This window comes from Cryptomeria japonica, chromosome 9 (assembly GCF_030272615.1).
Source record: "Cryptomeria japonica chromosome 9, Sugi_1.0, whole genome shotgun sequence".
Classification (NCBI taxonomy): Eukaryota; Viridiplantae; Streptophyta; class Pinopsida; order Cupressales; family Cupressaceae; genus Cryptomeria; species Cryptomeria japonica.
The window spans coordinates 640704724-640719240 of NC_081413.1; positions in this window are offsets into that span (position 1 = coordinate 640704724).

The window sequence follows — 14517 nt, forward strand, 5'->3', positions numbered from 1 at the left end:
CTTAACCATTTAATTAATTAATTAGCCCATTCCTTGAATTAATTAATTAGATTAATTAATTCTCCTCTTCCAATCCCTTGAATTAATTAATCTAGTTAATTAATTATCCCCTTCCAATCCCTTTGAATTAATTAATTCTTAATTAATTAATCCCCCAATTCTATTCCTCTAATTAATTAATCCAATTAATTGATATCCCTTTTCCCTTTTGATTAATTAATTAAATTAATCATTCCCTCCTCTATCCCAATCCCATGAATTAATTAAATCAATTAATTTAATTAATTCCTTATCCCATTAGAGCACATGGCTCCTAACCTTAACCCCCCATCTAGCCTAACCCTTGTCCTAACCCTAGAGTGCTAGCCAACTCTATCTATCCAAACCTCCCCATAACCTAGTCATCCTCCAAACCTCCCAACCAACCCTATCCTATCCCTCCTAACCTCCATATGTGCACATCCTAACTAATTTCCTAAATATTAGGAAATATCCCTTATTTTGGGGTGTCTTTCCCCAAGATAGACATGTGTCCTCCAAGGACACATGCCATTCCTCCTTGAGCCACTTGTCCCCTTTGAGGACAAGTGTGGAGTCTCTTCCATAAGGCTTGACACTTGTCCTCCTCCTTTCTTCTATTTAATCCCCCCATTTTAGACCCAAATGGATCCATCTTCATTCCATGCACCGTTACTCTACAGAAATTGCTACTTGCTCCCATTCCATCGCACATCTCAATCAACTAGCCTTTATCATTTGCATCTATCATCATGGAGCACAATCAAGCATTTGAAGCTATGTCATGAGCACACATCCAATCCTGGAATAATCAAATTAAAGCAGGAATCATGGTTTACTTTGTTTATCATTTTGTTCTCTGTTTTAGTTTCATGAGCACACATCCAATCCTGGAATAATCAAGTGGTTTGCTTTGTTTATCATTTTGTTCTTTGTTTTAGTTTTATCATTCTAATCGTGATGTGTTTGAGTTTAATGGCTTGTTTGGTTGTTTTCTTCGTTATCTCAATCGTTTAGTTTGGCACGCCGTCCACAACAACAAAAGGAAATGAATATATGATGCAAAGAGAAATTACTAAATTTCATGGTATGTATCATTTGAAAAATAAATTTGAAGTTTTTCCTTTTTTGTTTTATATGCTTCCCCATTTTAATATCATCTTATTTTAAAACTTACAAATTGGATTTGTAATTTGTTTCTTTCAATTTTCAAATTTTCAAATTTTTAAATTTGAATTTATATTTATAGATACATTTTACAATTTTTTTATACTATAAGGTTTACTCAATAATCATTTATAAATGGTTCCTACAATGACATGTCATGACTTTATCAAAAAAAAATAGTTAATAAAATTAAAATAAAAAGTTAGATAAATTGAAGTAAAATTAATTTATTTTTAAGGAAATAAGAGTGAATAAAATTATATATATATATATATATATATTAAATAAAATAGTTATTAAGTAAATTAAAATATCTCTTAATTAAAGAATATACACAAATTTAAAAAATATTAAACAATTGTAAAGTAAGAAGTGGGTTGTTATTTTTTTTAGTCAAACCTATTGACCCGTGATATTTTAAATTGTAAATTTAATTTAAAATATTTTTTTAAATGAATAAAATCATTTTGATATTTTCACAAAAATAAATATATTAATTTTTTTCATATTAGTTTAAATTAAAAAATATAATAAAATATTCATAGTAGTAGAAATTTACTTTGTAAACTACTTTGAAATGATGGAGATTAAAATATGTGTTTCTTTCTTAAAAAAACTTCTTTTTTAATTTTTTAAACCATGAATGCTTCTTCTTCTTTTTTCAAAATTTTTTTTTTTTTTTTTTTTTAAGTATGTAGAATATAGTCTAAAATGTAAAAATGTAATATTATATTGATGTTTTTGATTAAAAAATACATCAACAAAAAAAACTAAAGATTAAAATTCAATGTATTGGAAATGTAGAAAAGATATCTTTAGTTATTGGCATGTAAGTACAACAATATCTAAGGAAATTCTAGACCTAAGGGTTGAAAATATCCAAGCCAAACATATTAAAATTTTATTTTTGAAAATAGGTTTTGAAAAAATTGAATGATTATTGTCATGTTTTAAACAAATTGAATGATTGTGTTTATTATTTGATATTTGAATTTAACAGTTTGAATGATTGGGTTATTATTTTATATTTGAATTTAATAATTGTCAAGAGAATTTAACATTTCTGTCTATTTGAACTTGCATGTCACAACAATAGAGCTTATGGTTTCTATGAGACATTGATGTGGTCTTGGCAAAAAGACCATTTCGATGTGACTTTGTATTTCACCAAGACTCTTCAAGCCCATAGCCGAAGTTGCATTGTCATGGCGATGAGCTAGATTTCGGTGAGACAGTGATGTGGTATTGCCAAAAAATACCATTTTGATGTGATAATTGGTTGGTCTTGCTGATAGAAGTCCCTTGTCGCTGTGACATTAGAGTTTAGCAAGACAAATTGAGCAGATAATCGAAGTAATGAATCTCTTCAATATCGATAAGATAATTGTGATGTCTTGGTGACATGATAGGATTTCGATGAGACAGTTGATTTGTCTTGGCAACGTGATAGGATTTCGATGAGACATCAATGTTCGATAAGACTTACCAAGGAGATTACCGAAGTCATGTTGTTATGTCGATAAGTCAATTTCGATGAGACATTTGGTTGGTCTTGGTGGTAAGTAGATTTTTGGTGTGACATCTTAGTTCGGTAAGACAGTTTAAGGGGCCAGCCAAAGTGATTTCCTTTACCAATGAAGATTATATCGTTGCGACTGTGCATGTGTCTTGGCGACAAGCGATGGTTTCGGCGAGACATTAGAGTTCGATGAGACACTCAAAGGGGCTAGCCGAAGGCATGTTCTTAGGCCGATAAGACTGCATCGGTGAGACTGTTGTGTGGTCTTGGCGACAAGCAGATTTCACTGAGACTTTGCAGTTCGATGAGACATGTTTAGGAGATTGCAAAAGTCTTAAACCTTGTCGATAGGCCATGAGATGAAGAGGTGGGGACCATGTTTGACCCTTGTTGACCTTGTTGAGATGTTTGATGATGCTTGATCAAACTGTATGATTGGTCAAATTTGGAGCTTCGTCGCGAAATTCTCTCAAGCCGATTTTTAGGAGTATACAATTGGCTTTATAATTATGTTGTTGTCATGGGCGAGCAAATATTCTACATAGCAAGATTTAAATTTGATGCTCTTTGGGAACCCTTTTCTCATGCTACTATTGACCCCCATTGTTATCCCTCTTCTTTCGCTTGCCCACTGGATGTTGCTTCTTTTGTTGAATCTGCTAGCTAGTGAGCTTAGTTTTGTTTTTTTTTGCCAAGGTTTTGTCTACTTTGGAAACATCCTATTGGGGAATTTCTTTTTTGACCTAGGCCATGTTTAGGCTTAAATGGTTTTTGGAATAGTTGTTGGGCCACTCTTTTTTGAGTATTAGTCGGGGCTTCCCCAAAAACTCCTTAGCTCACTTTCTGGGTGCTTTCTCTACGATATACCTCCTCGTTCCGCCAAGTCTGCAGCGGGCTTTTGGCAGTGATGGTGTAGAGATTTCTTTGTTTGCCTATCTCTGCACTTTGATTTTATTTTTCAATTGGGTGTGGTTCGTGCCTAAGTCTCTAGATGGAGGTTTTCAGATGGTCTTCTTTTTGGGGTTGTGGTTAGGTCTCCATGAAATTGCACCTATTTTTTCTGTGCAAATGGTTTGGTGTGTGACAGGCTTCATGTCAATTTTTCTCGTGTTCAAATAGTGGCTAAATCTCAAGTCTTTGGTGAATATCTCCTCACCCTTCTGTTCATGGTGGCTCTCTTATGAATGCAGAGATTTTCTATTTTGTCATTGGACTATTGTTCGAGTTCCTACACCATATGATTGGAAAACTTTATTGTTTTTCCTTAGTTGCTCCCATCAAAGTATATCTTTATTGGGTCTTCTTTCTCGATGGGTGTCTTAATTCCCCTCCTTGACTTATATTATATTGTTAAATTTGTAATCTTTCTATTATTTTAATATATTATAGTCTTCGATCTTTTGTTTTAAAAAAAAAATTATCAATTATAATTATTTCTTATTTTAATTAATTTTGTTAGATTAAATAGAACATCATACCAATAAAAATGATCATAGAAAATGATAATTTTTAATCTAGCATATAAAATTAGTGTTAGGGTTCATTTATAGTTAGAGTAAAATTAAGGGTAGGATTAGGATTCAAGTTCAGTTAGAGTTAGCATTCAATTAGGGTTAAAACTTAATTAAGTTTATAGTAAGAGTTAAATTAAGGTACATGGTCATTTAGGGTTAGGATTGTAGACACCCAAAATCATCTTTTGATTAAATAGATATTAATTATTTAATTATTTTTATTCTAATGTCTTCTATTTATTAAATAAATACTTTTATTTTTTTAATTAATTCACTAAGCCTCTTCTTTCTATTTAAATAAATATTTATTATTTACTTAGATCCCACCTCCTTTCCTAAATTAAATATTTTATTTATTTAATTTATCTAACCCTTTCCTCTATTAATAAATAAATACTTTTATTTATTTGATAAATTCACTTACCTTTTTCCTCTTTCGATCTTAGCCCACCAACTTGTTCACATGGATTGTAATCTAAATTCGTAGGCATGTGACAAGTGTCAACCATCTCTTCGTTCACTTTGTGTTTTCTCCAATGTCAATACAACTCTTAATCTCGTCCCTCCATTTCAAATCTAACCTCTTAATCTCCTCCCTTCTTCTTTACCTACCCCCAAATCTTATTTAGTCGCTTTCACCTATGTGATCGTGCCCATTCATCTTTTAGCCTCTTAATTCAAACCCTCCATTTTTAGGATGGTCTCTATAAAAGAGGCTTCCTCCTTTCATTTTCCATAACATATCTTGAGCATACTTACACTCTGCGAAAGTCATTCTAGCAATGCATCATCACAAGCCATAAGTCATCACAACCATTGTTGGAATCAATGAACACTGAGAGGGGGGGGGGGGTGTGAATCAATGTTATGCAAATTTCAAACTTGTTAAGCTTATTCTTCAACCACCGGATGCATAAGAAAGAAAGTAAAGTGTGGCAACACAAAACAAATGGCCAAGCAACCATAACACTAACATTTTTACATGGAAACCCAAAAGGGAAAAATCACGGTGGGATTTGAACCCACAATATTATTCCACTATGGCAAGTAGAAAAATAATATTACATAAGGGGAATGCACTTGCATTCAGGCACACTGTCTAGAGCTCACTGCTCAAGTTACAAAAGCAGGGCAACAACCCCAAAGGAAGGCTCACTGCCTTGCAAGAGATTACAAACTAATTACAAAAGGTAGTGAACTAGAAAATAACATCTGATTGTGCCAAAAATCAGTTCCGGTTAAGTGCAAAATGATCCGCTGCAACTGATCTGCTTATCTGCTATGTTCTGCTCTACAATTGCTTACCGGATCAACCAATATCAAAATACGCGCATGGAACTAGACTCGATCACTTCAAAATAATCTATCACACCAGATCTCAAACCAAATGCATCATCCAAATCAGTATTATATATCCACACATACAAAAATTAATCTTTCACCAATTGGCTTCACCAAAAACCACATAACATGCAACATGAAATGTGTTGCACCAAAGTCATCTTAATCCGATCACAAATCCAAATGAAGACCAAACCAAGATGATAAAATGCTTCCCATAAGTCAACCCAATCACCTCAAATGCAGAATTGATCACCGAAACCATCCCAACAAATCCGCAACACACGTTACTCAAAATAGCTTTGCCCTAACTAAAATACCGAATAACGAAGCTCTAAACTTGTACACAATTCATCATCGGATATCAAGATCACCAAATAAATTGTCTTGAACCTCGAACCAACTTCCTAGATCACCATAACCAAAAATACGTTGCCGAAACCAAGATGTGTACCATGATCTCATGCTCTACCGATAACTGAGTTCCACCATCCAGACTTATGCCTTATGAACAAAATGACTTTTGGTAAACCAATTCTATGTACACCGGATAGGATCTACAAATTGAGTTGCCATTAATGACAACCTGTAAGCATCTATCATGCACCAATCTTCACCGAAGTCACCAGAACAGTGTCATTCACCAACAATCTCCCCCTTTGGCATTGATGACAACATTGTGAAAAATGAATTGTACATGCAAGACTGCAAAATTTTCAAGTTATAAGGAATATACAAGCTCCCCCTAAGAATTTACACCATTTTTCACTCTAATTTTTCCCCTTTGATAGCAATGACAAAGATTGATGTACGAGGTTATATACAGTTGCTCATACAAACTTAAAAATGTCTGCAAAAATTGTTCTAAGGGACAACAAATGATTATCCCATGCCTCCTTTAAACTCTCCAAAATACTCATCATCCCACTAAAAAAGGTAAACATGCATTTTTGCTCCCTTTCTATTTGTCGAAACAAGCTTATTCAGTGTATCCTCAACATCCTATATGCTACACATTAATGAGTCTATATGTGGAGTGATAAGACTCCTTAACTCTGCTACTCTACCCAAAACTCTATCCTTTTCTTTATTTAAGTTCTTGATTTTGTTCAAGACACTCAAAACTTGGGGTTCAAATTTGCTAGTCGGAGAAGATTGTGGTGAGTAAGACTGTGGTATGCTTGCTAGCTGACCTTCACACTCCCTTGTCTTCTTGTCAATGTCTATAGTTAACTTTGGGCAAAATTAGACATGACTTGTATATATTACCTCCTTCATCAATTACATCTTGAATGTTTTATAGTGCAGTAACTAAACTAACTCTATCATCTTCAAACATTTTCAAACATTGCTTTAGCTTCAATCCATTGAATTGATTAAAGACTTTAATATCTGTGGCCTTCTCTAAAGAATCAAAGTGAGTACCAACAACACCTAACAAATCTTTGGGCTTGCCGGAGGGATCAAATGAGTCTGGTTTGAAAGATGGCATGCTTTTCTCTAACATATCCCCTTCGAATGATATTAGCTCCTTGTTTATAGAATGGGACTTAAGAAAGTTCTCACTGGCTTTGGCTTGAGCTAGGGTTGCCAATTTGAGTGCTTGAATAGGAGATAGAGAACTCAAGTCAATCGCTCCTTGACCAAAATCATCTGGATCAGCAACAACTTGTTTCCCTTTAACTGCACCAGTATCATTTGTCACTATTGTCGGAGCTTGATCTGCCTTCTCCTCCCCTTTCATCTTATCTACAACTTATGCACTCTCAACCTTTCCATCTTTCATACCATCATCCGCATCCTTCTCCGCATCTACTAACTCCTCACCTGCTTTTTCATACACAACTTCTATAACCAGAGGATCCTTAACACCATCACCAGAGGTATCATTTGCACCATCATCATTGTCAGCTGGAGTTTGATCATTAGACTGTCCTTCCGGAGTAACTTTCTTAGGTGACTAATCCTTTTTCTTAAGGGGGACAGCTGCATTTACTTCTGGAACAAATGTGTCTTGATTGGGTTCTTCTGAATTGACATCAACTCTTTGATCTATCAAAAATTGTCTCAAAATTGTTTTTGTTTCCTTGATCACTTCATCTTTCTTCCCTACCATAAGCTTGTTCACCCTTTTCTTGCTTCAGAATCTATCCTTGGCGAGTTTCAGTAATATAGTGACTTCATCTCTAGAGATAACAGAGGATAGAGTTACTAGCACACATTCTTTTATTTTATCATCCTTTTGCTAGCGGTAAGCCTTCTTGCATCCAAAATGTCATATAGACTTTTAGGGATCATAGATGTGAGTTCTATTAATGTCTTTCTATATACATCCATATACTCAAATGCCCTCATATCCTTATCATCACAATTCTCATAATATATAGATACATTATTCAAATTCCCATCCCTAAGAATTTCATCTATTAACTCTTTCAAAGTCAATGGGGGCACTATTTCAAATGTGCCTTCTATCTTACTAGATTTAAAAGCTTCATCTAACTCAGATTTATGTTTTTTTTCTTTCTCTAGATCTTCCAGATGGCTCACCTTGAGTCTTTGTCCTCTTGGAGGGTGGAGCATCACCGGATGGCTTCCTGACTACTCGAGAATAAGTAGTAGTCTTCTTAACTTTCCGGATTTACTCATCTGACTCTGTATCCTCCTTAGCTGCAGTATACTACCTCAAAGGCTTTTCATTTTTCCTCTTCTCAACTCCACTAGTTGATACTGTTGACTTGGGCTTGGGTGGAGGTACTAGTTTCTTCACTCCATAAAAAGGTGCAAATTTACTAGGCTTAGATTTGGATGGCTTAGAAGAGGAGGACACCGGTTTAGGCCATGGTTTTATCACATCCTCTTCCTTTGATATGTTCTGAGCTCTAGCCCTCTGTACAACCTCTTTTGTTAGACCCATCTATTCCGCAATAGCCTTAACTTCCTTTCTAATCTTTCTCTTCCTTCCGTCTTCAGTGAATTATTTGTGTAGGCTCAAGTCCTTCTCCTTAAAGGTGCCAAATCTTTCTTCCTTAGAACTTACAGGTTGGCTCAATAGATGTTGAGCATATGCTTCTAGTGTAACGACATACACCTCATACCCCATAGGCATGATCCAAACAGTCCTTGGTTCAACTGCCTCCATATGACATTGGTCCTTATCGACCATGAAACTGTTAGATTCAATGATAGTCCCAAAGACACTTGGTGGGGGGGGGGTGAATCAGTGTCTAACCAGTTGAATGAATATTTAGATTTATTTACAACTTTGCAACCCAAAATAGTGTACTGGTAAACAAGAATTAATGTAGTAAACAAAAATAATAGAGACATCATACAAACACACCATAACATAAGATATTTTAACGAGGAAACCTGGTGTGGGAAAAACCTCGGTGGGATTTGTGACCCATAATATTTACTCATTGGCCAATGAATAAATAATACTTACAATGAGGGGCCTGCACATGCAGGGAGGCCAACAACCTAGAGCTCACTACTCAAAGAAGAGTCTCACTGACTAAAAAATGGATAATTAAATCCAATACAATGTACTGCTCAAAACAACATCTCTAATGTTAGGTTCAGTACCGGTTTAAGCTCAGTCATTAACCAAAACCTTCGTTGTCCACTATATCACCTTATACAATAATTTCCTATTTATTTCACCATACTACTACCTCTTCTACCATACATTCCTCTGTATTCTCTATCATTACAAAGTGATCTATAAGATCTCATACATATATGAGTATTTTACAATATACCAAGTTGACTTATAAAAGATAATTATATTACAATAAACGAAAGTTCATCCCATATCGATTGGAGTGCCAGTATGCTTTGTTGCCGATGTAATTTGATTGTCGATGTAAGCACCTACCGGTACCGGTGTCTGTCAATGTATGATATTTGCCGGTGCATGTAGAAACCTATTTCCGGTTGGTTGTCATCAATGACAACATCAACTACTCTCATTAGAGTGTAGAATGCCAATAATCTCCCCCTTTGGCATTGATGGCAACACTCATGAGAAAAATCCAAAACTATTATCCCAAAACTGAAATCCAAAAAGATGTGCTCCCCCTGAGCAAGTGATCTCCTCTGTACATGCATTTTTCTCTCCACTACTCCCCCTTTGACATCAATGACAAAGGATGTCATAAATAATCAAAAGAGTACAAAAATGCTACCTCAAGATTTGTAACCAGTTGGTTACTATCTGAAAAATGTCTGCCAAAACTAGATTCAAACTCTGCATAAACTTGTTGTTGTCAGTTAGAGTTGCCTCAGTCTGCTAGATCATATCAATGAGATAGAGCATTTGTTGCTCTGGTGATCGCTCTCCTTTTACTATTGCGTTAGATAATTCAACTCTTTGAGTAATAAGATTGTCTAATTTTGGACCAAGTTTACTTTTGAGTTCTCAGGCATTGGACCTTATCCTTGCCTTCTCTTTCCCAAGTTTCTCCAACTTCTCCTCAAAAAATGCCATTTCCTGCTCAAAAACTTATATAAGTCCAGATGAACCTACCATATTATCCACAATGTCATCAATTTCTTTTTGTGTCTTCTTAATCTCCTCATCAATATCCTTTGTCAAACAGTGAGGTTTACATGCTTCTCTATATAACTCCTTGTACTCCAAAATCGTAGAGTTAAGTACCGGTAAAAGTGTGTTCAAGTGATCGGTACATTTCTTTATGGTGTTCTCAAAGAATGCATTTTTCTCTTTGTCAACTCTCTCCTTAATGGTATCCTCATTCACCTTATCTATGGTTATTACATTATCAGCAATGAATTTGGATAATGCGTCCAATTTACCTAAAGAATCATTAATGTGATCTATCTTACAATTAGGTGCAATCATCTTTAGGGTAGGTAAGGTGTTATCAATTGCCTTAAATGCTAAGGCATTGCAATCAGTTATCCTTTTAATAGAATCCAATATAACCTCTGTGATGTTAGTAGGTTTGAATTCTCCTGTTGATGTGCTAGATTCAACTATGGGTTTCTTTTCAATAGATATTTGACCAATTACCTTTACCATATCCTCTTTATTTCCATAAGATGCTTCCACTTTGCTTACATTTTCTTCCAATGGATCTGTATGTGTTTGTACCTCTACCTTTAATGGTTTCTCAGTTTGATTAAGCACCTTTGTAACTGTCGGTTTCCCAGACTCAACATGAACCTCTGCCTCAGATTGTTTCTCAGTCGATACAACTGCTGGTTTGTTTGATTCTGGTTGCCCTGTGTTAGTTGTCTTGTCTTTTGTAGGCTTCTCAGTCTCCGGTTGCTCTGCTTAAGCCGGTATCTCAGTTTCCTGAGAGTCAACAGTCTGTGCTGGATTCTTTGAGATCTTATTGTCCTTGACATCATCTGCCTTAACCTCTGGAGTCTCTTTGTCCACCACAATGTTTATATTCCGTGTATCCACATTCATGGTAAAGAGTATTTCTGACTCTGGGTTAGTATCATCAAGAGTTATACCTTCAGCAGCCATATTCGTTGGATTAGCTGTAAGAACCGGTGGAGGGATGTTATCTATTCCATTTATAAAAGGTACACCACCTATTTTACCTTTTCCCTTGCCTTTCTGATATACCTTGAATGTCTTTTCTATTTTTGGTCTGTTTCTTTCTTCTTGCTTTTCTTTCTCAACGAAAATATGTCCCATTTATCTGCAGTCTCATATGCAATTTCCTTAACCCTTCCAGCCATCAGGCTTACTTGTCGGTGCCCACTGACAAATACTGACCGGTTAGCCTTAGATATAAGCTCATTTATCTCTTCCTTAGAATTTACCGGATGTACAACCAAGAGTGCTTCAACTTTCAACTTCTTATCCAGTTCCATCACAAATAGCCTTTTAGTTTCTAATCTTAAGTATAAATCGTTAGGTAAATCATCAATTACTTCTATCAAAACTTTCTTGTAAATATCCAAATGTAAAATAATGCTTTCTTCAATAGTTTGTTTGTTAGAATCCTTAAAAGAAATACCATTTATTTACATTTACCAGATTACCTTCCTGTGTAATCTCATTCAGTAGATCATCCAGTGTAGGGGTAACCGGTGTCTGTTTCTTCTTTGGTGTAAGCTTCTTCTATGGTTCCCTAACTGCCTGTTGCTTTTTTCTTAGTGTCCTTGCCTTCTTAGGTGAAGGAGATGGTACTGGTGAGGGTTTTATCTTCCTCCTTTCAACTCTCTTAAACTCAACAGCCTTGCCACTGTCAGTATCAGAAGATGTTACAATCGGTGAAACATGTGCTTCTAGTTGCATTCCTTCAATCTCACTAGTTGATATACCATTGATATTCATTACATTTTCCTTGATTTCATTGACCTTCTTAGAGGCATCTTTGATAAAACTTTCTCTTCTTTTTCCCCTCTTCTGCATAGATACATTACTCTCAATGGTTTCTGCACTACCAAAGAATTTCTCAGATGGCTCCCTTGGTGCATCAAGTAGAGCTTTTGCATATGTCTCCAGAACAAATAGGTCTACCTCATAACCCATCTCAGTAACCCAAATATTTTTAGGGCTTACTGCTTCCATCCAAGTTTCATCTTGCTTAATGACAAAACATATTTGTTTGTCATACTTATCAACTATGCTTTGTGGTAACCTTTCCCTTGCTCTCATCTTAGTTTGAAAAGTTTTAAAGTAATCTGCAATGTTCTTATCACAGTCAGTGCCCATACTGGTGAAAGCTTCCTGTATCTATTTTCCTACCAGGATGTCATAACCAAAATCCTTGTGACCTATGTCGGGTATCTCTTTGGTAAAGTATAGCATCAAGAATACTAGAAGGTTCCCAAAATGGAAAGTACCTTTCTTATCTCCCTTAATCTTCTTCAAATTGTCAATTAGTTCATCCTTAAGCCATTCACAAACATCTATCTTAGCATTATTGTTCACCATCTCATATGCACTATGAATACAAAGGCTAGAAACCGAATTTAGTCTATTTGCATGTGTTGCTTTATATCCAAGTATCGTACTCACATATCTCACATTTGTATCCTTAACATCATTCACTCTAAGTGATCTGCTATCAGATGTGGCTCCAGTTAACTCCATAACTCCCTTGTTAGGTATTTTCTTGGTTTTATTAGGCCTACTACCGGTTGAAGGTAAACCAGTGACTGCCTTAATTGCTTCCTTGGTTATCTTGCAAATAGATTCTAACCATATGAACTCTCCATGGACTCTGCTTAATACAAGTCGTACAACTTCCTTTGAAAATTCAGGAATATTCAGAATTTCTACAAAACTTAAGTATTCCACAATTTTATGTTCAGGTTTAATTGCACCTTGTTCATCGGTAATAACCTCATTAAATATTTTCTTCAAATCCTCAGTCCCTAGATTTTCTATGTTACAATGTATGTAGATTCTAGGGTCTTCAGCAAATGCTACACCCTTCGGAATTTTTGAAAAAGCTCCAACATAATCATCATGCTTTTCAATCTCAGGGATAATCTTAAACACGGGTCTAGGGCGTTTGACATTTTCAACAATGGCAGGGTTTGCAATAGACTCAGGAACAAAAGATGAGGTTGCCATTTCAAAAGATAAATACCTCTTAACTGAAGTTCTTTGAAATCCTGAAAGTCACTTCGTAGCTCTGCCTTAGAATGCCCTTGCTCAGTTTCACGCTCTCTGAATGTTTGAATGCTCGGTGAGTCGAAATGAGGGATTTTCTGGTGCTTTATAGCCAAAAAGGTTCTTTAAAACCACATTAAATGCTCGCCGATTAAGTGAAAACTTAACACATCTGTCGGTAAAGAAGAAATGTATCTTCTCACCATCAACCGAGGGTAGAATGCATGATTCTCAACTTGCTGCAATACCCCCTAAGGATTATTCCCCAATTGGATGGAGAATCTCCTACTGGTGGAGGGTTACTCTATTCTACCGGTGCAGAGATAGATTCATCAATTTTCTGACCACTCTTCTAAATCCATTGTTTTGAAAATTCTTGCTTTACTTCATCTACCTTTTATTTGCCCTTCAAACTAGATCCTTTATTGTTTGTTGGTATAGTCTTGCTTCTACAAAATTTTGCAATATGTCCAATCTTGTTACATGCATAACAAGTTACATTATTCCTCTGAATAGCCTTTCCATATCTTTGACCGGTTTGTGATCTGCATTGATTAGATAAATGCCCAAATCTACCACAAACATAGCATTTCACATTCATTCTGCAATTTTCTGAATTATGACCAACTTTGTTGCATTTGGAACATTGACCGGTGGGTGAGTTTGTATTATGATTATTTCTAAATCTACATTGATTTGCTCTATGACCATATTTGTTGCAACTGAAACATTTCCCATTAAATTTATAAGCATTACGTTGTCTTAGTGGTTTGTTCAGATCTTGATTATTTGTAGTACCGGAACTTTCTCCATATTCAAATCCAAGTCCATTTGTATCTCCATCAGGTTTTTGTCTTTTCAGTATGTCATCAAGCCTTTCTGAACTTTTCTTGAATTTGTCTTTGTGTTCATTTGCAGTGACCAACTCATTTTCCATAATTCTAACTTGTCTTGTAAGCTCCTCCTTATCATGTTGCATGTGAATCAAACCTGTCTTTAGCATATCTTTTTCATGACCAAGTCTCAGATTTTCATTTCCTGCATCATTAAGTCTCCTAGTCAAGTCTTCTTCATTCTTCTTCCTATCTTCAACATCCTTACATAACCTCATAGTCATATCTTGCATTTCATTCTTCATATTAGTGTTCTCTTGTCTCAACTTATTTGCAATGTCTCTTAGAGTTTCCTTTTCACCATCATCATTCTGCATTTTCTCATGAAGTTCCTTTTTCTTGTTTTGTGCAATAACTAGGTTCTCCTGAAGTCCTTTAATGAATTCCTTAGTAGTCCTCAGATCATCTTCAAGTTTGATATTCTTCAATTTTTCTGCATCAAAATCTTCAAGAGCT